The sequence below is a fragment of the Pleurodeles waltl genome, chromosome 10 (assembly GCF_031143425.1).
Source record: "Pleurodeles waltl isolate 20211129_DDA chromosome 10, aPleWal1.hap1.20221129, whole genome shotgun sequence".
Classification (NCBI taxonomy): Eukaryota; Metazoa; Chordata; class Amphibia; order Caudata; family Salamandridae; genus Pleurodeles; species Pleurodeles waltl.
In genome coordinates, this window is record NC_090449.1 from 1,234,355 (window position 1) to 1,261,216 (window position 26,862).

The window sequence follows — 26,862 nt, forward strand, 5'->3', positions numbered from 1 at the left end:
TGGCAGTCCTGATGGAGGTGTTGAAGATGGGAGAGAGGATGCTGCTGATTTCCTTTTGGCTCGGGATGAAGATGTAATGTGGGCATGGGTTATTGGGTGAGCTGGAGTGGGTTGAAGTCACACGGGCGGCTGTTTCATGGATGAATAGCGGCTTCCAGTCCGTGATGAGATGGCTGGGGGAGTCCCCATACTGGGTCAGTAGGTATTCGATGCTTGCAGGTTGAGGTGAAAGTTTCTGTAGATGGCTGTGTTTTTGTTGTGGAAGTAGTCGGCTAGTGAGTCAAAGAGGGTCTGGGTGGGTTGGATTGTGTTTTCGTTGGCTGCTGGGCAGAGTTCCTTCAGGCGCTTGGTGCTCTCCTTGATGTGGCTGAGTAGGGCAAACTTTTTTGCTTCTCTGAGGCAGACTTGATAGTTGTTCAGTGCATCTTTGAAGGTGGTGCAGTCTGTGGGGTCCCTGCTACAGCACCACGATCTTTCTAGCCTTTTGCATTCTCTCTTGTGTGTGCGTAGTTCCGGGGTAAACCACCTTGCGGGCTTGCTGGATCTTCTGGAGGCGGAGCTTGTTTCGGGAACCACTTTGTTGGCACCCTTGAGGATCCATTCGGAGAGATTGCCAGCATCTTGTTCAAAGTTGCTGCAGAGGATTGGTTTGCTGGACTGGAGGGCGGTTGTCCATTGGGTTCTGTAACATTCTCCCATTTGCGGGGAGAGGAGGAGGTGGGTGTGTGGTGGATGGCTCCGGCCTTCTGGTTATGGCCAATTGTACCAGGTGGTGGTTGGTACATGTGAGCTCTGTTGTGTAGGTGAAGTCTGATGTTGCTTAAGTTGTCCAGAAAATTGGTGGTAGTGTGGTCGCTGGGGTCGTTTAGATGGCAGACCAGGTCCCTTAGGAATATGTAATCTGTCGAGTTGATGGCTAGGGGGGCAAGGAGGTCAATATTGGCCTTGCAGAATGCAGGGTGGGCCCAGAGGTCTGTATGGAAGAGTTCCCCTGATGGATGTTCTGACGTCGGTTTGGATTAGGAAGTTTACGTGTTCCTCGAGGTGGGTCACCTCTTCTTTGAAAGTGGTACATGAGAGGTCATCCTTATGCATGATGGCGATGCCTCTTCTGTGCTTGTGGCGGTCTTTGTGAATAAGGATAGTGCTTGTGGCAGTCTTTGTCAATCAGTTTGGATCCTTGCAGGGTGGCACAGGTGATGTCGGAGCCGAGGTGGATGTGAGCCAGGTCTCAGTGATGAACAAGAGGTCCGGTCTGAGTGTGAATACTGTGTCCATATCCAACACTGCGTACAACTGAGAACAAACTCCTGCAACACTGCATACATCTCGGAACAAACTCCTGCAACATTGCATACTATCCAGAACAAACTGCTGCAACACTACATGCAACCCAGAACAAATCCCTGCAAAACTGCGTATATCCCGGTACAAACTCCATAAAAACTGCATTCAACCGAGAACAAACTGCTGCAACACTACTTGCAACCAGAAACGAAATCCTCGAACATTGCGTACAACTCAGAACAAACTAATGCAGTGTCGCGTACAACCCAGAACAACCTCCTGCAACACTGCGTACAACTCAGAACAACATCTTGCAACACTACATGCAACCCAGAACAAACTTCTGCAACACTGCGCATATTCTGATGGATACAACTACTTGTGGATTCCTCACCTAATGAATTCTCCCCATGCGTAGCATTCAACAGAAACTTCTCTCTAGCTCTGTACGTCGGCGAGGACTTCACAATTGCCCGACTCCACGCGGCTCTGCCTGACGTCATTGTGGCAATAAGAGGCCCTCGCCGGCGTGCTGACGGTTCCCTTTTTTCCGTGCCTTCGTTAACGGTTACTTTTCTGGCTACCTGTATCGTTCGCTGTTTGGAAGGGATACTTTGTGTTTTTTCTCAACGTCGGCTCCAAAGAAATCGGGTTTTAAGCCCTGCAGAGAGTGCGGAGGTCGGATGTCGGTGACTGATCCTCACAACGACTGACTTTGGTGCCTCAGTTCGGATCATAACGTCCAGGAACTAGGGTCATGTAAGAAGATCAATCAAAAGGCATTGAAGGAGCATGAGGCTAAGCTATTTTTAGCCAAGTCGAAGAAGGAGAGGAAGCTGCACCATGGATCGTCTTCAGGGACGTCGACTCATAAGAAGCGGCGTCACCGTGACTCTCTGCGTCGGTCCAGGAGTCGGTCGGAGTCGAGGTCTCCATCGACTCAGTGCCGTAAGTCTTGGGAAGTGAGTCCGACGGTGTCCCCACAGCCAGTGACTCCGCAGACGTCCCCAGCGCCATCAGTCTTCGAGGTTGTGAAGCCTCAGTCATAAGGCTTCTCCGGCGCATCCAGGCGCGCACTAGTCCAGTCCGGCGCCGGCTCCTCAGGGTTATCCTTCGTTCCCGGCTCTGGGGACGGATCCGGTGGCATTTCTCAATGTCATGTTTACCATATTCCAAAATATGGCTCCGGGAGGTGGTGCGCCGGCTGGCCCCACCGGTCCCCTGGCATTCAATCTCGGCGTTCCGGCTCCATACATGCTGACGCCATTTATGCTGTTCTGTCCGGCTGGAGACTCTAACCAGGCACCTTTGCCGGCGGCGCAGCCGTCGACGTCGAGGGAGAGGCCTTCGATGCCGTTGTCGGAGGAGATGGAGCCTCGAGGCCGGATGGCGTAGTCGGATGCAGGGACTTTGTCCATGGTGCCGGTGGATCCATCTGCGGCGTCGGGAGGATCCGGAGATCCTGTCATGACGCCTTCTCGGCGCCACTCACCGACGTCGTTGCACTCCATGTCGACGCCGGGGCTGGAGGCCAAGTTGAGATCCAGGCGGAAGGCCCTCAGGTTGCTAGAGGAAAGGGAATACCGGCAACAATTCCTTGAAGAGGGGGAGATTGCTGATCCCCAGAGTGAGTTCCCAGGACTGGATACAGCGAGTGGCTTGATACTTCCCCAGAATGGGATCTGGCCTCCTCAGGGGAATATACGGAGGAGGCAGCCACCTTCCACTCAGTCATTAGAAAGGCTGCAACTTTTTTGGAACTTCCCTTACCTACAGCTCAGGTTAAAACCAACCTGTTGACGGAAGTTCTGCACCCTGCTACAGCCATGGCGGATCCTCTTTTGCCATTTAAGGAGGCTCTTATGGAACCAATAGAAGAGGTGTGGAAGAAGCCTGTCACCTCTTCAGCTGTCAGTAGGTCAGTGGCCAGGCGTGATAGGTCTGCACCGGGGGACCCTGAGTTTTTGTCGAAACATCCTTCGCCAGAGAGTCTGGTAGTGCAGGCATCCTGTTCTTCGAGGTCTGCCCCTGGTTCTTTTCTGGGAGTTCCATCGGACCGAGAATACAAGCGCATGGAACAATCAGCCAAGAAAGTGTTTTCGTTGTGTAGCATGGCGCTAAAATCTGCCAATTCTACCTGTATTCTTGGCAGGTACATACATGCTATTATGGACGCGGCAAAGACAGTTCTACCAGACATGCCCCAGGACTTGCATGGCCTACTCTCGGACGCCCAGGCGGCAGCTACGCAAGTCATTCAGTCAGGGCTGGATACCACGGACTCTGTTGCAAGAGCCATGGGAACTTCTGTTGTCACCAGGCGTCATGCGTGGTGGCGCACTTCTGGATTTTCTTCGGCCGTTCAGGCCACATTGTTGGATTTGCCTTTTGATGGGGCGAAACTGTTTGGCTCTAAAGTGGACTCTCCGCTAGAGCGCTTTAAGGAATATAGGGCCACTGCTAGGTCATTGGGTCTGCAGGCTGCTTCCACCCCATTTCGATCATTTAGGAGGATGCAAGTATTTGGAAGAGGAGCTTCCTTTCGTGGGAGATCACAGCAGCCGGGACAGCAATCTTCGAGCCTCCCTTATCGATCGTTTAGAGGGCGGGGTAGGGTCCGCACTAGAGGGACCACCCAGCAGCAGCACCCTTCCTCTTCCTCTTCCTCCGAAGGGTTGCCACAAGGAAAGCAGCCCTAGTCCTCTTGTCATCGCCTCCCATGTCTCTCCGGTAGGGGGGAGGCTTTCTATTTTTCTTCCCATGTGGGAATCCATAACATTAGATTCCTGGGTCATCAGTGTGGTGAGAAGAGGGTATGCTCTTCCCTTTTGGGAGATACCCCTCCCTTCCCTCCCCGTCCTTCCTTTTGTTCAGAAGATCATCTCCTGTTGCTAGAACAGGAGGTTCTCTCTCTATTGTTGAAGGGCACAGTGGAGTTGGTTCCGGAGCAGGAGAGGAGTCAGGGGTGCTATTTCAGGTACTTTCTGATTCCCAAAAAGGATGGTCGTCTGAGACCTATCTTGGACCTGAGGATTTTGAATTGGTTCCTCAAACAGGAGAAATTCAAAATGCTGACTCTAGCAAAGGTACGTATGGCGTAGAACAAGGAGGATTGGATGGTGTTTGGTCGACTTGCAGGATGCTTATTTTCACCATTCCCATTCTCAAGTCGCACAGGAAGTATCTCCAGTTTGTGGTAGGATCGCAGCACTACCAGTTTGTGGTTCTTGTACCTCAGGTCTTTACGAAGGTGATAGCGGTTGTTGCAGCAGACCTCAGGAGAAAAGGGATAGCAGCATTCCGTTACCTGGATGATTGGTTGATCAAAGCAGAGTCTCCAAGGCTTGTGTTGCATCATCTGCAGCTGACAACCCAGTTGTTGTTCAGACTGGGTTTTTCAATAAATGTGCCCAAATCTCACCTAGAGCCCTCTCAATGCCTTCTGTTCATAGGGGCAGTACTGGATACAACATTGAATCGGGCCTTTCCTCCACCACAGCGGATCCAGGACATTCAGGCGTTGATTCTGATGTTTCAAGAAGGAGCGGTGGTTCTAGTCCTCAAGGTCCTTCGTCTGCTCGGCCTGTTCGCTTCTTGCATTCTGTTGGTCACTCATGCACGCTGGCACATGAGGGCTCTTCAGTGGTGCCTCCGCAGGCAGTGGTTTCAGCACAGAGGAGATCTCGGGGAGTCGATAAGGATCTCCTGAGACACTGCAGCGGATCTCCATTGGTGGGCTGCGGACGGCAACCTTTCTCAAGGAAAGCCGTTTTCGCTGCCTACTCCGGTGACCACGGTGATAACGGATGCCTCCACTTTGGGGTGGGGAGCTCATCTGGGGGATCTGGAGATCAAGGGTCGTTGGTCTCCAGTAGAGCATATGTTTCATATCAATCTGCTGGAACTGCGGGCGATTTGTTTGGCCCTCATGGCCTTCCTCCCTTCCCTTTGCGGTCAGTCGGTTCAAATCCTAACGGACAACACGACCGCGATGTGGTATATCAACAAGCAGGGAGGTCGTACCTTCTTTGCAGAGAAGCTCTGCGACTCTGGTCCTGGGCTCGGGACCATCAGCTTTGCGTAATAGCAAAGCATCTGGCAGGGGTTCAAAACGTGCGGGCGGACAGTCTCAGTCGCTTCTTCTCAGACGAGTGGCGTCTGCATCCGGATCTGGTTCTTTACATCTTTCGGATGTGGGTTCGTCCCCGAATAGACCTGTTTGCCACTCGGGATGACGTGCACTGTCCGTCGTCCTGCAGCCTTCAGTATTCGATGCAAGGAGCGTTGGGGGACGCGTTTCAGATGTCCTGGTGCGACTAGTTGCTTTACGCGTTTCCCCCCATACCCTTGATTCCTCGGGTTTTGAGGAAGTTTCGCCAAGACCGGGCCCAAGTCATTCTAATAGCTCCGGATTGGCCACGAAGGGTGTGATATGCAGACCTACGCCAACTCTCACTGTGCCCTCCGCTCCGTCTCCCTCTCAGAGCAGATCTCCTCTCGCAGTCGCAGGGGCAGGTTCTACACCCCCACCTCCAGAGCCTGCCCTTTCATGCCTGGAGATTGAACGGGGCACCCTGAGTGCTTTTTCTCTCCCACCAGAGGTGGTGGACGTTCTTTTATCAGCCAGGCGACACTCCACCAAATCGGTCTATGCTAGTAGGTGGGCTAAATTCAGTCATTGGTGTGGGAAGAAGCAAATTAATCCCTTAAGTGCCCATCTATCAGATTTATTGTTATTTGCTTTGTCGTTAGCACAGCGTGGTTGTGCTGTGGCCACTGTTAAAGGCTATCTTTCAGCCCTTTCGTCCTTCTTATGTCTTCCTGATCAACCCTCTCTGTTCAAATCTCCTTTGGTTTTAAGATTTTTGAAGGGGCTTACTAATAGGTTTCCTCCCACTCCTTTTATCATGCCAAAGTGAGACTTGAATCTGGTGTTAACTTTTTTGATGGGCTCTCCCTTTGAGCCTCTTCATTCTTGTCCCTTGAGGTATTTGTTTTTAAAAACTGTGTTTCTGACAGCCATTACGTCGGCTAGACGTGTAAGTGAGCTCCAGGCCCTTTCTGTTCATCGCCATTTACAACTTTTCATAAAGACAAGGTGGTTTTGAGGACCAGGGCGGCTTTCCTCTCCAAGGTAGTGTCTCCCTTTCACTTGGGACAATCCATCACTCTCTCAACGTTCTACCCTCCTCCACATCCATCTAAGGAGGAGGAAAGACTCCATTGTCTGGACCCCAGGAGGGCTCCCAGCTTTTATTTTGACAGGACAAGAGAATTCCTCTTGGATGACCAACTCTTTATTGGATAAGTGAGGAAGAGGAAGGTGAAGGCCGTCCACAAGCGAACGCTCTCCAGGTGGGTCGTTCTTTGTATTAAAATATGTTACTCATTAGCGAAGAAGGATCCTCCTGAGGGGATCAGAGCCCATTCCACCAGGGCCAAGTTGACCTCATCGGCTCTGGCCAGAGGTGTTCCGGTAGCGGACATATGTAAGGCCGCGACTTGGTCTTCCCTCCACACCTTTTTAAAGCATTATTGTCTGGATTCGGAGGTGCTGAGGGATGGCCATTTTGCGCGGTCTGTGCTGCAGGAGTTCCTGGTGTGACCATTCAGACACCCTCCTCCGAGGTGGTACTGCTTTGGTACTCTATTCATTAGGTGAGGAATCCACAGGTAGTTGTATCCATCAGAAGAGCAAGTTAATTACCTTTGGTAACGCTTTTTCTGGTGGATACACTAGCTACCTGTGGATTCCTCCCGGTCCCTCCCGCCTCCCCGTTGTCAGTCTGGTCATAACGGGATTGCCTTGGGTGTGCACTTCAGTGTCTTAATTTCTATATTTCTATATATGTGCATATATACATAGTTGCAATTCTGTTTATTTGCAAGTTTTCAATCTGTTCATGATGGTATGCACCTTTTACGGAGGTCTGTAAAAGTTCTATATAGAGGTTTTAAAAAAAAGGTTTATTGTTTATGATCATGGAGTGTTTAGATTGTCGATCTTTTTCTATCCGTCTGACGTCAGCACGCCGGCGAGGGCCTCTTATTGCCACGATGACGTCAGGCGGAGCCGCATGGAGTCGGGCAATTGTGACGTCCTTGCCGATGTGCAGAGCTAGAGAGAAGTTTCTTTGAATGCTACACATGGGGAGAATTCATTAGGTGAGGAATCCACAGGTAGCTAGTGTATCCACCAGAAAAAGCGTTACCAAAGGTAAGTAACTTGCTGTTCTAGAACAACCTCCTGCAACACTGCGTACAACTCAGAACAACATCTTGCAACACTACATGCAACCCAGAACAAACTTCTGCAACACTGCGCATATTCTAGAACAAACTTCTGTAACACTGCATACCAACCAGAACAAACTACTGCAACACTACATGCAACCCAGAACAAACTCCTGCAACACTGCAAACATCACAGAACAAACTCCTGCAACACTGCAAACATCCCAGAACAAACTCCTGCAACACTACATGCAACCCAGAACAAACTCCTGCAACCCTGCAAACATCCCAGAACAAACTCCTGCAACACTACATGCAACCCAGAACAAACTCCTGCAACACTGCAAACATCCCAGAACAAACTCATGTAACACTGCAAACATCCCAGAACAAACTCCTGCAACACTGCGAACATCCCAGAACAGACTCCTGCAACACTGCGAACATCCCACAATGAACTCATGAACTCCTGTAACACTGCAAACATCCCAGAACAAACTCCTGCAACACTACATGCAACCCAGAACAAACTCCTGCAACACTACATGCAACCCAGAACAAACTCCTGCAACACTGCGAACATCCCACAATGAACACCTGCAACACTGCGTACAACCCAGAACAAACTCCTGCAACACTACATGCAACCCAGAACAAACTCCTGCAACACTGCGAACATCCCACAATGAACTCCTGTAACACTGCAAACATCCCAGAACAAACTCCTGCAACACTACATGCAACCCAGAACAAACTCCTGCAATACTGCGAACATCCCACAATGAACACCTGCAACACTGCATACAACCCAGAACAAACTCCTGCAACACTGCAAACTTCACAGAACAGACTCCTGCAACACTGCAAACATCCCAGAACAAACTCCTGCAACTCTGCAAACATCCCAGAACAAACTCCTGCAACACTACATGCAACCCAGAACAAACTCCTGCAACCCTGCAAACATCCCAGAACAAACTCTTGCAACACTGCAAACATTCCAGAACAAACTCCTGCAACACTACATGCAACCCAGAACAAACTCATGCAACACTGCAAACATCCCAGAACAAACTCATGTAACACTGCAAACATCCCAGAACAAACTCCTGCAACACATGCAACCCAGAACAAACTCCTGCAACACTGTGAACATCCCACAATGAACACCTGCAACACTGCGTACAACCCAGAACAAACTCCTGCAACACTACATGCAACCCAGAACAAACTCCTGCAACACTGCGAACATCCCACAATGAACACCTGCAACACTGCGAACATCCCACAATGAACTCCTGTAACACTGCAAACATCCCATAACAAACTCCTGCAACACTACATGCAACCCAGAACAAACTCCTGCAACACTGTGAACATCCCACAATGAACACCTGCAACACTGCATACAACCCAGAACAAACTCCTGCAACACTACATGCAACCCAGAACAAACTCCTGCAACACTGTGAACATCCCACAATGAACACCTGCAACACTGCGTACAACCCAGAACAAACTCCTGCAACACTACATGCAACCCAGAACAAACTCCTGCAACACTGCGAACATCCCACAATGAACACCTGCAACACTGCGAACATCCCACAATGAACTCCTGTAACACTGCAAACATCCCATAACAAACTCCTGCAACACTACATGTAACCCAGAACAAACTCCTGCAATACTGCGAACATCCCACAATGAACACCTGCAACACTGCGTACAACCCAGAACAAACTCCTGCAACACTGCGAACAACCCAGAACAAACTCCTGCAACACTACATGCAACCCAGAACAAACTCCTGCAATACTGCGAACATCCCACAATGAACACCTGCAACACTGCGTACAACCCAGAACAAACTCCTGCAACACTGCGAACAACCCAGAACAAACTCCTGCAACACTACATGCAACCCAGAACAAACTCCTGCAATACTGCGAACATCCCACAATGAACACCTGCAACACTGCGTACAACCCAGAACAAACTCCTGCAACACTGCGAACAACCCAGAACAAACTCCTGCAACACTACATGCAACCCAGAACAAACTCCTGCAATACTGCGAACATCCCACAATGAACACCTGCAACACTGCGTACAACCCAGAACAAACTCCTCTACCCAGTACGTTTCCCCTACACATTTGTTCAAAGGGATATACAGATTTCTAGATTGCCACGTGCATCCCTGGGCCACTCCATACAAACACACAAGCTCTCAAGACAATGTATGACAAATCCAAAGCCCCCAGCTGTGCACACAGCCCCCTCCTTGCTCTGCTGTAGCGTGACCGCGACCTCTCTCTTATGCAACCCCCACTCCCCCCCGGACGCCCCTCCCTGGCAGTGTGCCACCCCCCACCGAGGGCCACTGGAGCGCGCAGCCCGTGGGACCACCGAGGGGCCGCCCTGCTGCCAATACCAAATGCTTTGTAACCTGAATGTATGCAAGAGAAGCCCCTCCGAAGTGTGGCCTCTCGGCGGAGGCCACCTGCCTCCATTGTCATCAAGTCGCTCACATTGTGTGCCCTAAAGCTCGGTAAAGCATCCGTCAAAGAACTAATCTGAGTCGAGTGGTTTCTGGGGAGGAGGTCACTTTCGAGAAACGATCGGGGGGGGGGATTTTTGCATCTGCATCATTAAAGAGCAAGAGGAACTCGGTGAAGACATGGCGGAGATTGCATCGATCCCACTACAATATGTTCATTTACCCACCAGATGCTTAGAACCGGGGGCTGGTAGCTCTGCTCAGTGGCCAGAAGAGAGTACATCTAAGGGCAAGGGAAGAGGCAAGGGAAGGAGTAAAGGGAATGAGAGGGGGTGAGAGAGGAATGAAACAGACAGCAGCAAGGGCTGGAGTAAAGGGAATGAGAGGGAATGAAACATACAGCAGCAAGGGCAGGAGTAAAGGGAATGAGAGGGTATGAAAGACAGCAGCAAGGGCTGGAGTAAAGGGAATGAGAGGGTATGAAACACACAGCAGCAAGGGCTGGAGTAAAGGGAATGAGAGGGAATGAAACAGACAGCAGCAAAGGCTGGAGTAAAAGGAATGAGAGGGAATGAAACCGACAGCAGCAAGGGCTGGAGTAAAGGGAATGAGAGGGAGTGAGAGAGGTATGAAACCGACAGCAGCAAGGGCTGGAGTAAACGGGGTGAGAGAGGAATGAAACAGACAGCAGCAAGGGCTGGAGTAAAGGGAATGAGAGGGAATGAAACCAACAGCAGCAAGGGCTGGAGTAAAGGGGATGAGAGAGGTATGAAACAGCAGCAGGGGCTGGAGTAAAGGGAATGAGAGAGGGTGAGAGAGGTATGAAACAGACAGCGGCAAGGGCTGGAGTAAAGGGAATGAGGGAATGAAACAGACAGCAGCAGGGGCTGGAGTAAAGGAATGAGAGAGGGTGAGAGAGGTATGAAAGAGAAAGCAGCAGGGGCTGGAGTAAAAGGAATGAGAGGGAATGAAACAGACAGCAGCAAGGGCCGGAGTAAAGGAAATGAGAGAGGAATGAAAGAGACAGCAGCAAGGGCTGGAGTAAAGGGAATGAGAGAGGAATGAAACAGACAGCAGCAAGGGCAGGAGTAAAGGGAATGAGAGGGAATGGGAGAGGTATGAAACCGACAACAGCAAGGGCAGGAGTAAAGGGAATGAGAGAGGAATGAAAGAGATAGCGGCAAGGGCTGGAGTACAGGGAATGAGAGGGAATGAAACCGACAGCAGCAAGGGCTGGAGTAAAGGGAATGATAGGGTATGAAAGACAGCAGCAAGGGCTGGAGTAAAAGGAATGAGAGGGAGTGAGAGAGGAATGAAACAGACATCAGCAAGGGCTGGAGTAAAGGGAATGAAAGAGACAGCAGCAAGGGCAGGAGTAAAGGGAATGAGAGGGAATGAGAACAGACAGCAGCAAGGGCTGGAATAAAGGGAATGAGAGAGGGTGAGAGGGGTATGAAACAGACAGCAGCAATGGCAGGAGTAAAGGAAATGAGAGAGGAATGAAAGAGACAGCAGCAAGGGCTGGACTAAAGGGAATGAGAGAGGGTGAGAGAGGAATGAAAGAGACAGCAGCAAGGGCAGGAGTAAAGGGAATGAGAGAGGTATGAAACAGACAGCAGCAAGGGCTGGAGTAAAGGGAATGAGAGGGAATGAAACAGCAGCAAGGGCAGTAGCAAAGGGAATGAGAGAGGAATGAAAGAGACAGCAGCAGGGGCTGGAGTAAAGGGAATGAGAGAGGTATGAAGCGGACAGCAGCAAGGGTTGGAGTAAAGGGAATGAGAGGGAGTGAGAGAGGTATGAAACAGACAGCAGCAAGGGCTGGAGTAAAGGGAATGAGAGGGAATGAAACCGACAGCAGCAAGGGCTGGAGTAAAGGGAATGAGAGGGAGTGAGAGAGGTATGAAACCGACAGCAGCAAGGGCTGGAGTTAACGGGGTGAGAGAGGAATGAAACAGACAGCAGCAAGGGCTGGAGTAAAGGAATGAGAGGGGAATGAAACAGACAGCAGCAAGGGCAGGAGTAAAGGGAATGAGAGAGGTATGAAACAGACAGCAGCAGGGGCTGGAGTAAAGGAATGAGAGAGGAATGAAATAGACAGCAGCAAGGGCTGGAGTAAAGGGAATGAGAGAGGGTGAGAGAGGAATGAAACGGACAGCAGCAAGGGCTGGAGTAAAGGGAATGAGAGAGGGTGAGAGAGGAATGAAACAGACAGCAGCAAGGGCTGGAGTAAAGGGAATGAGAGAGGAATGAGAGAGGTATGAAACAGACAGCAGCAAGGGCTGGAGTAAAGGGAATGAGAGGGTATGAAACACACAGCAGCAAGGGCTGGAGTAAAGGGAATGAGTGAGGTATGAAACACACAGCAGCAAGGGCTGGAGTAAAGGGAATGAGAGGGAATGAAACAGACAGCAGCAAGGGCTGGAGTAAAAGGAATGAGAGGGAATGAAACAGACAGCAGCAAGGGCTGGAGTAAAGTGAATGAGAGGGAGTGAGAGAGGTATGAAACAGACAGCAGCAAGGGCTGGAGTAAAGGGAATGAGAGGGAATGAAACCGACAGCAGCAAGGGCTGGAGTAAAGGGAATGAGAGGGAGTGAGAGAGGTATGAAACCGACAGCAGCAAGGGCTGGAGTAAACGGGGTGAGAGAGGAATGAAACAGACAGCAGCAAGGGCTGGAGTAAAGGGAATGAGAGGGAATGAAACCAACAGCAGCAACGGCTGGAGTAAAGGGGATGAGAGAGGTATGAAACAGCAGCAGGGGCTGGAGTAAAGGGAATGAGAGAGGTATGAAACAGACAGCGGCAAGGGCTGGAGTAAAGGGAATGAGGGAATGAAACAGACAGCAGCAGGGGCTGGAGTAAAGGAATGAGAGAGGGTGAGAGAGGTATGAAAGAGAAAGCAGCAGGGGCTGGAGTAAAAGGAATGAGAGGGAATGAAACAGACAGCAGCAAGGGCCGGAGTAAAGGAAATGAGAGAGGAATGAAAGAGACCGCAGCAAGGGCTGGAGTAAAGGGGGTGAGAGAGGTATGAAACCAACAGCAGCAACGGCTGGAGTAAAGGGAATGAGAGAGGTATGAAATAGACAGCGGCAAGGGCTGGAGTAAAGGGAATGAGAGGGAATGAAACCGACAGCAGCAAGGGCTGGAGTAAAGGGAATGATAGGGTATGAAAGACAGCAGCAAGGGCTGGAGTAAAAGGAATGAGAGGGAGTGAGAGAGGAATGAAACAGACAGCAGCAAGGGCTGGAGTAAAGGGAATGAAAGAGACAGCAGCAAGGGCAGGAGTAAAGGGAATGAGAGGGAATGAGAACAGACAGCAGCAAGGGCTGGAATAAAGGGAATGAGAGAGGGTGAGAGGGGTATGAAACAGACAGCAGCAAGGGCTGGAGTAAAGGGAATGAGAGAGGTATGAAACAGACAGCAGCAAGGGCTGGAGTAAAGGGAATGAGAGGGAATGAAACAGCAGCAAGGGCAGGAGTAAAGGGAATGAGAGAGGAATGAAAGAGACAGCAGCAGGGGCTGGAGGAAAGGGAATGAGAGAGGTATGAAACGGACAGCAGCAAGGGTTGGAGTAAAGGGAATGAGAGGGAGTAAGAGAGGTATGAAACAGACAGCGGCAAGGGCTGGAGTAAAGGAATGAGAGGGGAATGAAACAGACAGCAGCAAGGGCAGGAGTAAAGGGAATGAGAGAGGTATGAAACAGACAGCAGCAGGGGCTGGAGTAAAGGAATGAGAGAGGAATGAAACAGACAGCAGCAAGGGCTGGAGTAAAGGGAATGAGAGAGGGTGAGAGAGGAATGAAACGGACAGCAGCAAGGGCTGGAGTAAAGGGAATGAGAGAGGGTTAGAGAGGAATGAAACAGACAGCAGCAAGGGCTGGAGTAAAGGGAATGAGAGAGGAATGAAACACACAGCAGCAAGGGCTGGAGTAAAAGGAATGAGAGGGAATGAAACAGACAGCAGCAAGGGCAGGAGTAAAGGGAATGAGAGGGTATGAAAGACAGCAGCAAGGGCTGGAGTAAAGGGAATGAGAGGGTATGAAACACACAGCAGCAAGGGCTGGAGTAAAGGGAATGAGAGGGTATGAAACACACAGCAGCAAGGGCTGGAGTAAAGGGAATGAGAGAGGTATGAAACACACAGCAGCAAGGGCTGGAGTAAAGGGAATGAGAGGGAATGAAACAGACAGCAGCAAGGGCTGGAGTAAAAGGAATGAGAGGGAATGAAACAGACAGCACCAAGGGCTGGAGTAAAGGGAATGAGAGGGAGTGAGAGAGGTATGAAACAGACAGCAGCAAGGGCTGGAGTAAAGGGAATGAGAGGGAATGAAACCGACAGCAGCAAGGGCTGGAGTAAAGGGAATGAGAGGGAGTGAGAGAGGTATGAAACCGACAGCAGCAAGGGCTGGAGTTAACGGGGTGAGAGAGGAATGAAACAGACAGCAGCAAGGGCTGGAGTAAAGGGAATGAGAGGGAATGAAACCAACAGCAGCAAGGGCTGGAGTAAAGGGGATGAGAGAGGTATGAAACAGCAGCAGGGGCTGGAGTAAAGGGAATGAGAGAGGGTGGGAGAGGTATGAAACAGACAGCGGCAAGGGCTGGAGTAAAGGGAATGAGGGAATGAAACAGACAGCAGCAGGGGCTGGAGTAAAGGAATGAGAGAGGGTGAGAGAGGTATGAAACAGACAGCGGCAAGGGCTGGAGTAAAGGGAATGAGGGAATGAAACAGACAGCAGCAGGGGCTGGAGTAAAGGAATGAGAGAGGGTGAGAGAGGTATGAAAGAGAAAGCAGCAGGGGCTGGAGTAAAAGGAATGAGAGGGAATGAAACAGACAGCAGCAAGGGCCGGAGTAAAGGAAATGAGAGAGGAATGAAAGAGACCGCAGCAAGGGCTGGAGTAAAGGGAATGAGAGAGGGTGAGAGAGGAATGAAACAGACAGCAGCAAGGGCTGGAGTAAAGGGAATGAGAGAGGAATGAGAGAGGTATGAAACAGACAGCAGCAAGGGCTGGAGTAAAGGGAATGAGAGGGTATGAAACACACAGCAGCAAGGGCTGGAGTAAAGGGAATGAGTGAGGTATGAAACACACAGCAGCCAGGGCTGGAGTAAAGGGAATGAGAGGGAATGAAACAGACAGCAGCAAGGGCTGGAGTAAAAGGAATGAGAGGGAATGAAACAGACAGCAGCAAGGGCTGGAGTAAAGTGAATGAGAGGGAGTGAGAGAGGTATGAAACAGACAGCAGCAAGGGCTGGAGTAAAGGGAATGAGAGGGAATGAAACCAACAGCAGCAAGGGCTGGAGTAAAGGGAATGAGAGGGAGTGAGAGAGGTATGAAACCGACAGCAGCAAGGGCTGGAGTAAACGGGGTGAGAGAGGAATGAAACAGACAGCAGCAAGGGCTGGAGTAAAGGGAATGAGAGGGAATGAAACCAACAGCAGCAACGGCTGGAGTAAAGGGGAGGAGAGAGGTATGAAACAGCAGCAGGGGCTGGAGTAAAGGGAATGAGAGAGGGTGAGAGAGGTATGAAACAGACAGCGGCAAGGGCTGGAGTAAAGGGAATGAGGGAATGAAACAGACAGCAGCAGGGGCTGGAGTAAAGGAATGAGAGAGGGTGAGAGAGGTATGAAAGAGAAAGCAGCAGGGGCTGGAGTAAAAGGAATGAGAGGGAATGAAACAGACAGCAGCAAGGGCCGGAGTAAAGGAAATGAGAGAGGAATGAAAGAGACCGCAGCAAGGGCTGGAGTAAAGGGGGTGAGAGAGGTATGAAACCAACAGCAGCAACGGCTGGAGTAAAGGGAATGAGAGAGGTATGAAATAGACAGCGGCAAGGGCTGGAGTAAAGGGAATGAGAGGGAATGAAACCGACAGCAGCAAGGGCTGGAGTAAAGGGAATGATAGGGTATGAAAGACAGCAGCAAGGGCTGGAGTAAAAGGAATGAGAGGGAGTGAGAGAGGAATGAAACAGACAGCAGCAAGGGCTGGAGTAAAGGGAATGAAAGAGACAGCAGCAAGGGCAGGAGTAAAGGGAATGAGAGGGAATGAGAACAGACAGCAGCAAGGGCTGGAATAAAGGGAATGAGAGAGGGTGAGAGAGGTATGAAACAGACAGCAGCAAGGGCTGGAGTAAAGGGAATGAGAGAGGAATGAAACAGCAGCAACGGCTGGAGTAAAGGGAATGAGAGGGAATGAAACCAACAGCAGCAAGGGCTGGAGTAAAGGGGATGAGAGAGGTATGAAACAGCAGCAGGGGCTGGAGTAAAGGGAATGAGAGAGGGTGGGAGAGGTATGAAACAGACAGCGGCAAGGGCTGGAGTACAGGGAATGAGGGAATGAAACAGACAGCAGCAGGGGCTGGAGTAAAGGAATGAGAGAGGGTGAGAGAGGTATGAAACAGACAGCGGCAAGGGCTGGAGTAAAGGGAATGAGGGAATGAAACAGACAGCAGCAGGGGCTGGAGTAAAGGAATGAGAGAGGGTGAGAGAGGTATGAAAGAGAAAGCAGCAGGGGCTGGAGTAAAAGGAATGAGAGGGAATGAAACAGACAGCAGCAAGGGCCGGAGTAAAGGAAATGAGAGAGGAATGAAAGAGACCGCAGCAAGGGCTGGAGTAAAGGGAATGAGAGAGGGTGAGAGAGGAATGAAACAGACAGCAGCAAGGGCTGGAGTAAAGGGAATGAGAGAGGAATGAGAGAGGTATGAAACAGACAGCAGCAAGGGCTGGAGTAAAGGGAATGAGAGGGTATGAAACAGACAGCAGCAAGGGCTGGAGTAAAGGGAATGAGTGAGGTATGAAACACACAGCAGCAAGGGCTGGAGTAAAGGGAATGAGAGGGAATGAAACAGACAGCAGCAAGGGCTGGAGTAAAAGGAATGAGAGGGAATGAAACAGACAGCAGCAAGGGCTGGAGTAAAGTGAATGAGAGGGAGTGAGAGAGGTATGAAACAGACAGCAGCAAGGGCTGGAGTAAAGGGAATGAGAGGGAATGAAACCGACAGCAGCAAGGGCTGGAGTAAAGGGAATGAGAGGGAGTGAGAGAGGTATGAAACCGACAGCAGCAAGGGCTGGAGTAAACGGGGTGAGAGAGGAATGAAACAGACAACAGCAAGGGCTGGAGTAAAGGGAATGAGAGGGAATGAAACCAACAGCAGCAACGGCTGGAGTAAAGGGGATGAGAGAGGTATGAAACAGCAGCAGGGGCTGGAGTAAAGGGAATGAGAGAGGGTGAGAGAGGTATGAAACAGACAGCGGCAAGGGCTGGAGTAAAGGGAATGAGGGAATGAAACAGACAGCAGCAGGGGCTGGAGTAAAGGAATGAGAGAGGTTGAGAGAGGTATGAAAGAGAAAGCAGCAGGGGCTGGAGTAAAAGGAATGAGAGGGAATGAAACAGACAGCAGCAAGGGCCGGAGTAAAGGAAATGAGAGAGGAATGAAAGAGACCGCAGCAAGGGCTGGAGTAAAGGGGGTGAGAGAGGTATGAAACCAACAGCAGCAACGGCTGGAGTAAAGGGAATGAGAGAGGTATGAAATAGACAGCGGCAAGGGCTGGAGTAAAGGGAATGAGAGGGAATGAAACCGACAGCAGCAAGGGCTGGAGTAAAGGGAATGATAGGGTATGAAAGACAGCAGCAAGGGCTGGAGTAAAAGGAATGAGAGGGAGTGAGAGAGGAATGAAACAGACAGCAGCAAGGGCTGGAGTAAAGGGAATGAAAGAGACAGCAGCAAGGGCAGGAGTAAAGGGAATGAGAGGGAATGAGAACAGACAGCAGCAAGGGCTGGAATAAAGGGAATGAGAGAGGGTGAGAGAGGTATGAAACAGACAGCAGCAAGGGCTGGAGTAAAGGGAATGAGAGAGGTATGAAACAGACAGCAGCAAGGGCTGGAGTAAAGGGAATGAGAGGGAATGAAACAGCAGCAAGGGCAGGAGTAAAGGGAATGAGAGAGGAATGAAAGAGACAGCAGCAGGGGCTGGAGTAAAGGAATGAGAGGGGAATGAAACAGACAGCAGCAAGGGCAGGAGTAAAGGGAATGAGAGAGGTATGAAACAGACAGCAGCAGGGGCTGGAGTAAAGGAATGAGAGAGGAATGAAACAGACAGCAGCAAGGGCTGGAGTAAAGGGAATGAGAGAGGGTGAGAGAGGAATGAAACGGACAGCAGCAAGGGCTGGAGTAAAGGGAATGAGAGAGGGTTAGAGAGGAATGAAACAGACAGCAGCAAGGGCTGGAGTAAAGGGAATGAGAGAGGAATGAAACACACAGCAGCAAGGGCTGGAGTAAAAGGAATGAGAGGGAATGAAACAGACAGCAGCAAGGGCAGGAGTAAAGGGAATGAGAGGGTATGAAAGACAGCAGCAAGGGCTGGAGTAAAGGGAATGAGAGGGTATGAAACTCACAGCAGCAAGGGCTGGAGTAAAGGGAATGAGAGGGTATGAAACACACAGCAGCAAGGGCTGGAGTAAAGGGAATGAGAGAGGTATGAAACACACAGCAGCAAGGGCTGGAGTAAAGGGAATGAGAGGGAATGAAACAGACAGCAGCAAGGGCTGGAGTAAAAGGAATGAGAGGGAATGAAACAGACAGCAGCAAGGGCTGGAGTAAAGGGAATGAGAGGGAGTGAGAGAGGTATGAAACAGACAGCAGCAAGGGCTGAGGTAAAGGGAATGAGAGGGAATGAAACCGACAGCAGCAAGGGCTGGAGTAAAGGGAATGAGAGGGAGTGAGAGAGGTATGAAACCGACAGCAGCAAGGGCTGGAGTTAACGGGGTGAGAGAGGAATGAAACAGACAGCAGTAAGGGCTGGAGTAAAGGGAATAAGAGGGAATGAAACCAACAGCAGTAAGGGCTGGAGTAAAGGGGATGAGAGAGGTATGAAACAGCAGCAGGGGCTGGAGTAAAGGGAATGAGAGAGGGTGGGAGAGGTATGAAACAGACAGCGGCAAGGGCTGGAGTAAAGGGAATGAGGGAATGAAACAGACAGCAGCAGGGGCTGGAGTAAAGGAATGAGAGAGGGTGAGAGAGGTATGAAACAGACAGCGGCAAGGGCTGGAGTAAAGGGAATGAGGGAATGAAACAGACAGCAGCAGGGGCTGGAGTAAAGGAATGAGAGAGGGTGAGAGAGGTATGAAAGAGAAAGCAGCAGGGGCTGGAGTAAAAGGAATGAGAGGGAATGAAACAGACAGCAGCAAGGGCCGGAGTAAAGGAAATGAGAGAGGAATGAAAGAGACCGCAGCAAGGGCTGGAGTAAAGGGGGTGAGAGAGGTATGAAACCAACAGCAGCAACGGCTGGAGTAAAGGGAATGAGAGAGGTATGAAATAGACAGCGGCAAGGGCTGGAGTAAAGGGAATGAGAGGGAATGAAACCGACAGCAGCAAGGGCTGGAGTAAAGGGAATGATAGGGTATGAAAGACAGCAGCAAGGGCTGGAGTAAAAGGAATGAGAGGGAATGAGAGAGGAATGAAACAGACATCAGCAAGGGCTGGAGTAAAGGGAATGAAAGAGACAGCAGCAAGGCCAGGAGTAAAGGGAATGAGAGGGAATGAGAACAGACAGCAGCAAGGGCTGGAATAAAGGGAATGAGAGAGGGTGAGAGAGGTATGAAACAGACAGCAGCAAGGGCTGGAGTAAAGGGCATGAGAGAGGTATGAAACAGACAGCAGCAAGGGCTGGAGTAAAGGGAATGAGAGGGAATGAAACAGCAGCAAGGGCAGGAGTAAAGGGAATGAGAGAGGAATGAAAGAGACAGCAGCAGGGGCTGGAGGAAAGGGAATGAGAGAGGTATGAAACGGACAGCAGCAAGGGTTGGAGTAAAGGGAATGAGAGGGAGTAAGAGAGGTATGAAACAGACAGCGGCAAGGGCTGGAGTAAAGGAATGAGAGGGGAATGAAACAGACAGCAGCAAGGGCAGGAGTAAAGGGAATGAGAGAGGTATGAAACAGACAGCAGCAGGGGCTGGAGTAAAGGAATGAGAGAGGAATGAAACAGACAGCAGCAAGGGCTGGAGTAAAGGGAATGAGAGAGGGTGAGAGAGGAATGAAACGGACAGCAGCAAGGGCTGGAGTAAAGGGAATGAGAGAGGGTTAGAGAGGAATGAAACAGACAGCAGCAAGGGCTGGAGTAAAGGGAATGAGAGAGGAATGAAACACACAGCAGCAAGGGCTGGAGTAAAAGGAATGAGAGGGAATGAAACAGACAGCAGCAAGGGCAGGAGTAAAGGGAATGAGAGGGTATGAAAGACAGCAGCAAGGGCTGGAGTAAAGGGAATGAGAGGGTATGAAACACACAGCAGCAAGGGCTGGAGTAAAGGGAATGAGAGGGTATGAAACACACAGCAGCAAGGGCTGGAGTAAAGGGAATGAGAGAGGTATGAAACACACAGCAGCAAGGGCTGGAGTAAAGGGAATGAGAGGGAATGAAACAGACAGCAGCAAGGGCTGGAGTAAAAGGAATGAGAGGGAATGAAACAGACAGCAGCAAGGGCTGGAGTAAAGGGAATGAGAGGGAGTGAGAGAGGTATGAAACAGACAGCAGCAAGGGCTGGAGTAAATGGAATGAGAGGGAATGAAACCGACAGCAGCAAGGGCTGGAGTAAAGGGAATGAGAGGGAATGAGAGGGTATGAAACACACAGCAGCAAGGGCTGGAGTAAAGGGAATGAGAGAGGTATGAAACACACAGCAGCAACGGCTGGAGTAAAGGGAATGAGAGAGGTATGAAATAGACAGCGGCAAGGGCTGGAGTAAAGGGAATGAGAGGGAATGAAACCGACAGCAGCAAGGGCTGGAGTAAAGGGAATGATAGGGTATGAAAGACAGCAGCAAGGGCTGGAGTAAAAGGAATGAGAGGGAATGAGAGAGGAATGAAACAGACATCAGCAAGGGCTGGAGTAAAGGGAATGAAAGAGACAGCAGCAAGGGCAGGAGTAAAGGGAATGAGAGGGAATGAGAACAGACAGCAGCAAGGGCTGGAATAAAGGGAATGAGAGAGGGTGAGAGAGGTATGAAACAGACAGCAGCAAGGGCTGGAGTAAAGGGCATGAGAGAGGTATGAAACAGACAGCAGCAAGGGCTGGAGTAAAGGGAATGAGAGGGAATGAAACAGCAGCAAGGGCAGGAGTAAAGGGAATGAGAGAGGAATGAAAGAGACAGCAGCAGGGGCTGGAGGAAAGGGAATGAGAGAGGTATGAAACGGACAGCAGCAAGGGTTGGAGTAAAGGGAATGAGAGGGAGTAAGAGAGGTATGAAACAGACAGCGGCAAGGGCTGGAGTAAAGGAATGAGAGGGGAATGAAACAGACAGCAGCAAGGGCAGGAGTAAAGGGAATGAGAGAGGTATGAAACAGACAGCAGCAGGGGCTGGAGTAAAGGAATGAGAGAGGAATGAAACAGACAGCAGCAAGGGCTGGAGTAAAGGGAATGAGAGAGGGTGAGAGAGGAATGAAACGGACAGCAGCAAGGGCTGGAGTAAAGGGAATGAGAGAGGGTTAGAGAGGAATGAAACAGACAGCAGCAAGGGCTGGAGTAAAGGGAATGAGAGAGGAATGAAACACACAGCAGCAAGGGCTGGAGTAAAAGGAATGAGAGGGAATGAAACAGACAGCAGCAAGGGCAGGAGTAAAGGGAATGAGAGGGTATGAAAGACAGCAGCAAGGGCTGGAGTAAAGGGAATGAGAGGGTATGAAACACACAGCAGCAAGGGCTGGAGTAAAGGGAATGAGAGGGTATGAAACACACAGCAGCAAGGGCTGGAGTAAAGGGAATGAGAGAGGTATGAAACACACAGCAGCAAGGGCTGGAGTAAAGGGAATGAGAGGGAATGAAACAGACAGCAGCAAGGGCTGGAGTAAAAGGAATGAGAGGGAATGAAACAGACAGCAGCAAGGGCTGGAGTAAAGGGAATGAGAGGGAGTGAGAGAGGTATGAAACAGACAGCAGCAAGGGCTGGAGTAAAGGGAATGAGAGGGAATGAAACCGACAGCAGCAAGGGCTGGAGTAAAGGGAATGAGAGGGAGTGAGAGAGGTATGAAACCGACAGCAGCAAGGGCTGGAGTTAACGGGGTGAGAGAGGAATGAAACAGACAGCAGCAAGGGCTGGAGTAAAGGGAATGAGAGGGAATGAAACCAACAGCAGCAAGGGCTGGAGTAAAGGGGATGAGAGAGGTATGAAACAGCAGCAGGGGCTGGAGTAAAGGGAATGAGAGAGGGTGGGAGAGGTATGAAACAGACAGCGGCAAGGGCTGGAGTAAAGGGAATGAGGGAATGAAACAGACAGCAGCAGGGGCTGGAGTAAAGGAATGAGAGAGGGTGAGAGAGGTATGAAAGAGAAAGCAGCAGGGGCTGGAGTAAAAGGAATGAGAGGGAATGAAACAGACAGCAGCAAGGGCAGGAGTAAAGGAAATGAGAGAGGAATGAAAGAGACAGCAGCAAGGGCTGGAGTAAAGGGAATGAGAGAGGAATGAAACAGACAGCAGCAAGGGCTGGAGTAAAGGGGGTGAGAGAGGTATGAAACCAACAGCAGCAACGGCTGGAGTAAAGGAATGAGAGAGGTATGAAACAGACAGCAGCAGGGGCTGGAGTAAAGGGAATGAGAGAGGAATGAAACAAACAGCAGTAAGGGCAGGAGTAAAGGGAATGAGAGGGAATGGGAGAGGTATGAAACCGACAACAGCAAGGGCAGGAGTAAAGGGAATGAGAGAGGAATGAAAGAGACAGCAGGAAGGGCTGGAGTAAAGGGAATGAGAGAGGTATGAAATAGACAGCGCAAAGGGCTGGAGTAAAGGGAATGAGAGGGAATGAAACCGACAGCAGCAAGGGCTGGAGTAAAGGGAATGATAGGGTATGAAAGACAGCAGCAAGGGCTGGAGTAAAAGGAATGAGAGGGAGTGAGAGAGGAATGAAACAGACAGCAGCAAGGGCTGGAGTAAAGGGAATGAGAGAGGAATGAAAGAGACAGCAGCAAGGGCAGGAGTAAAGGGAATGAGAGGGAATGAGAACAGACAGCAGCAAGGGCTGGAATAAAGGGAATGAGAGAGGGTGAGAGAGGTATGAAACAGACAGCAGCAATGGCAGGAGTAAAGGGAATGAGAGAGGAATGAAAGAGACAGCAGCAAGGGGCTGGAGTAAAGGGAATGAGAGAGGGTGAGAGAGGAATGAAACAGACAGCAGCAAGGGCAGGAGTAAAGGGAATGAGAGGGAATGAGAGAGGTATGAAACAGACAGCAGCAAGGGCAGGAGTAAAGGGAATGAGAGAGGTATGAAACAGACAGCAGCAAGGGCTGGAGTAAAGGGAATGAGAGGGAATGAAACAGCAGCAAGGGCAGGAGTAAAGGGAATGAGAGAGGAATGAAAGAGACAGCAGCAGGGGCTTGAGTAAAGGGAATGAGAGAGGTATGAAACGGACAGCAGCAAGGGTTGGAGCAAAGGGAATGAGAGGGAGTGAGAGAGGTATGAAACAGACAGCGGCAAGGGCTGGAGTAAAGGAATGAGAGGGGAATGAAACAGACAGCAGCAAGGGCAGGAGTAAAGGGAATGAGAGAGGTATGAAACAGACAGCAGCAGGGGCTGGAGTAAAGGAATGAGAGAGGAATGAAACAGACAGCAGCAAGGGCTGGAGTAAAGAGAATGAGAGAGGGTGAGAGAGGAATGAAACGGACAGCAGCAAGGGCTGGAGTAAAGGGAATGAGAGAGGGTGAGAGAGGAATGAAACAGACAGCAGCCGGGGCTGGAGTAAAGGGAATGAGAGAGGTATGAAACAGACAGGAGCAAGGGCTGGAGTAAAGGAATGAGAAAGGTATGAAACAGACAGCAGCAAGGGCTGGAGTAAAGGAAATGAGAGGGTATGAAACAGACAGCAGCAAGGGCTGGAGTAAAGGGAATGAGAGAGGTATGAAACCGACAGCAGCAAGGGCTGGAGTAAAGGGAATGAGAGGGAATGAAACAGACAGCAGCAAGGGCTGGAGTAAAAGGAATAAGAGGGAATGAAACAGACAGCAGCAAGGGCTGGAGTAAAGGGAATGAGAGGGAATGAAACAGACAGCAGCAAGGGCTGGAGTAAAAGGAATGAGAGGGAATGAAACAGACAGCAGCAAGGGCTGGAGTAAAGGGAATGAGAGAGGTATGAAACCGACAGCAGCAAGGGCTGGAGTAAAGGGGATGAGAGAGGTATGAAACAGACAGCAGCAGGGGCTGGAGTAAAGGGAATGAGAGAGGGTGAGAGAGGTATGAAACAGACAGCGGCAAGGGCTGGAGTAAAGGGAATGAGGGAGTGAAACAGACAGCAGCAGGGGCTGGAGTAAAGGAATGAGAGAGGGTGAGAGAGGTACGAAAGAGACAGCAGCAGGGGCTGGAGTAAAAGGAATGAGAGGGAATGAAACAGACAGCAGCAAGGGCAGGAGTAAAGGGAATGAGAGAGGAATGAAAGAGACAGCAGCAAGGGCTGGAGTAAAGGGAATGAGAGAGGAATGAAAGAAACAGCAGCAAGGGCTGGAGTAAAGGGGATGAGAGAGGTATAAAACCAACAGCAGAAAGGGCTGGAGTAAAGGAATGAGAGAGGTATGAAACAGACAGCACCAGGGGCTGGAGTAAAGGGAATGAGAGAGGAATGAAACAGACAGCAGCAAGGGCAGGAGTAAAGGGAATGAGAGAGGTATGAAACCGACAGCAGCAAGGGTAGGAGTAAAGGGAATGAGAGAGGAATGAAAGAGACAGCAGCAAGGGCTGGAGTAAAGGGAATGAGAGAGGTATGAAACAGACAGCAGCAGGGGCTGGAGTAAAGGGAATGAGAGAGGTATGAAACAAACAGCGGCAAGGGCTGGAGTAAAGGGAATGAGAGGGAATAAAACCGACAGCAGCAAGGGCTGGAGTAAAGGGAATGAGAGGGTATGAAAGACAGCAGCAAGGGCTGGAGTAAAGGGAATGAGAGGGAGTGAGAGAGGAATGAAACAGACAGCAGCAAGGGCTGGAGTAAAGGGAATGAGAGAGGAATGAAAGAGACAGCAGCAAGGGCAGGAGTAAAGGGAATGAGAGAGGTATGAAACAGACAGCAGCAAGGTCTGGAGTAAAGGAATGAGAGAGGGTGAGAGAGGTATGAAACAGACAGCAGCAAGGGTTGGAGTAAAGAGAATGAGAGGGAATGAAACAGGCAGCAGCAAGGGCTGGAGTAAAGGGAATGAGAGAGGAATGAAAGAGACAGCAGCAAGGGCTGGAGTAAAGGGAATGAGAGTGGGTGAGAGAGGAATGAAACAGACAGCAGCCAGGGCAGGAGTAAAGGGAATGAGAGGGAATGAGAGAGGTATGAAACAGACAGCAGCAAGGGCTGGAGTAAAGGGAATGAGAGAGGAGTGAAAGAGACAGCAGCAGGGGCTGGAGTAAAGGGAATGAGAGAGGTATGAAACCGGCAGCAGCAAGGGCTGGAGTAAAGGGAATGAGAGGGAGTGAGAGAGGTATGAAACAGACAGCGGCAAGGGCTGGAGTAAAGGAATGAGAGAGGAATGAAACAGACAGCAGCAAGGGCTGGACTAAAGGGGATGAGAGAGGTATGAAACAGACAGCAGCAAGGGCTGGAGTAAAGGGGATGAGAGAGGTATGAAACAGACAGCAGCAAGGGCTGGAGTAAAGGGAATGAGAGAGGAATGAAAAAGACAGCAGCAAGGGCAGGAGTAAAGGGAATGAGAGGGAATGAGAGAGGTATGAAACCGACAGCAGCAAGGGTAGGAGTAAAGGGAATGAGAGAGGAATGAAAAGACAGCAGCAAGGGCTGGAGTAAAGGGAATAAGAGAGGTATGAAACAGGCAGCAGCAGGGGCTGGAGTAAAGGGAATGAGAGAGGTATGAAACAGACAGCGGCAAGGGCTGGAGTAAAGGGAATGAGAGGGAATAAAACCGACAGCAGCAAGGGCTGGAGTAAAGGGAATGAGAGGGTATGAAACAGACAGCAGCAAGGGCTGGAGTAAATGGAATGAGAGGGAGTGAGAGAGGAATGAAACAGACAGCAGCAAGGGCTGGAGTAAAGGGAATGAGAGAGGAATGAAAGAGACAGCAGCAAGGGCAGGAGTAAAGGGAATGAGAGGGAATGAAACAGACAGCAGCAAGGGCTGGAGTAAAGGAATGAGAGAGGGTGAGAGAGGTATGAAACAGACAGCAGCAAGGGTTGGAGTAAAGAGAATGAGAGGGAATGAAACAGGCAGCAGCAAGGGCTGGAGTAAAGGGAATGAGAGAGGTTGAGTGAGGTATGAAACAGACAGCAGCAAGGGCAGGAGTAAAGGGAATGAGAGAGGAATGAAAGAGACAGCAGCAAGGGTTGGAGTAAAGGGAATGAGAGAGGAATGAAACAGACAGCAGCAAGGGCTGGAGTAAAGGGAATGAGAGAGGAATGAAAGAGACAGCAGCAGGGGCTGGAGTAAAGGGAATGAGAGAGGTATGAAACCGACAGCAGCAAGGGCTGGAGTAAAGGGAATGAGAGGGAGTGAGAGAGGTATGAAACAGACAGCGGCAAGGGCTGGAGTAAAGGAATGAGAGAGGAATGAAACAGACAGCAGCAAGGGCTGGAGTAAAGGGAATGAGAGAGGTATGAAACAGACAGCAGCAAGGGCTGGAGTAAAGGGAATGAGAGAGGTATGAAACAGACAGCAGCAAGGGCTGGAGTAAAAGGGATGAGAGAGGTATGAAACAGACAGCAGCAAGGGCTGGAGTAAAGGGAATGAGAGAGGGTGAGAGAGGTATGAAACAGACAGCAGCAAGGGCTGGAGTAAAGGGAATGAGAGAGGAATGAGAGAGGTATGAAACAGACAGCAGCAAGGGCTGGAGTAAAGGGGATGAGAGAGGTATGAAACAGACAGCAGCAAGGGCTGGAGTAA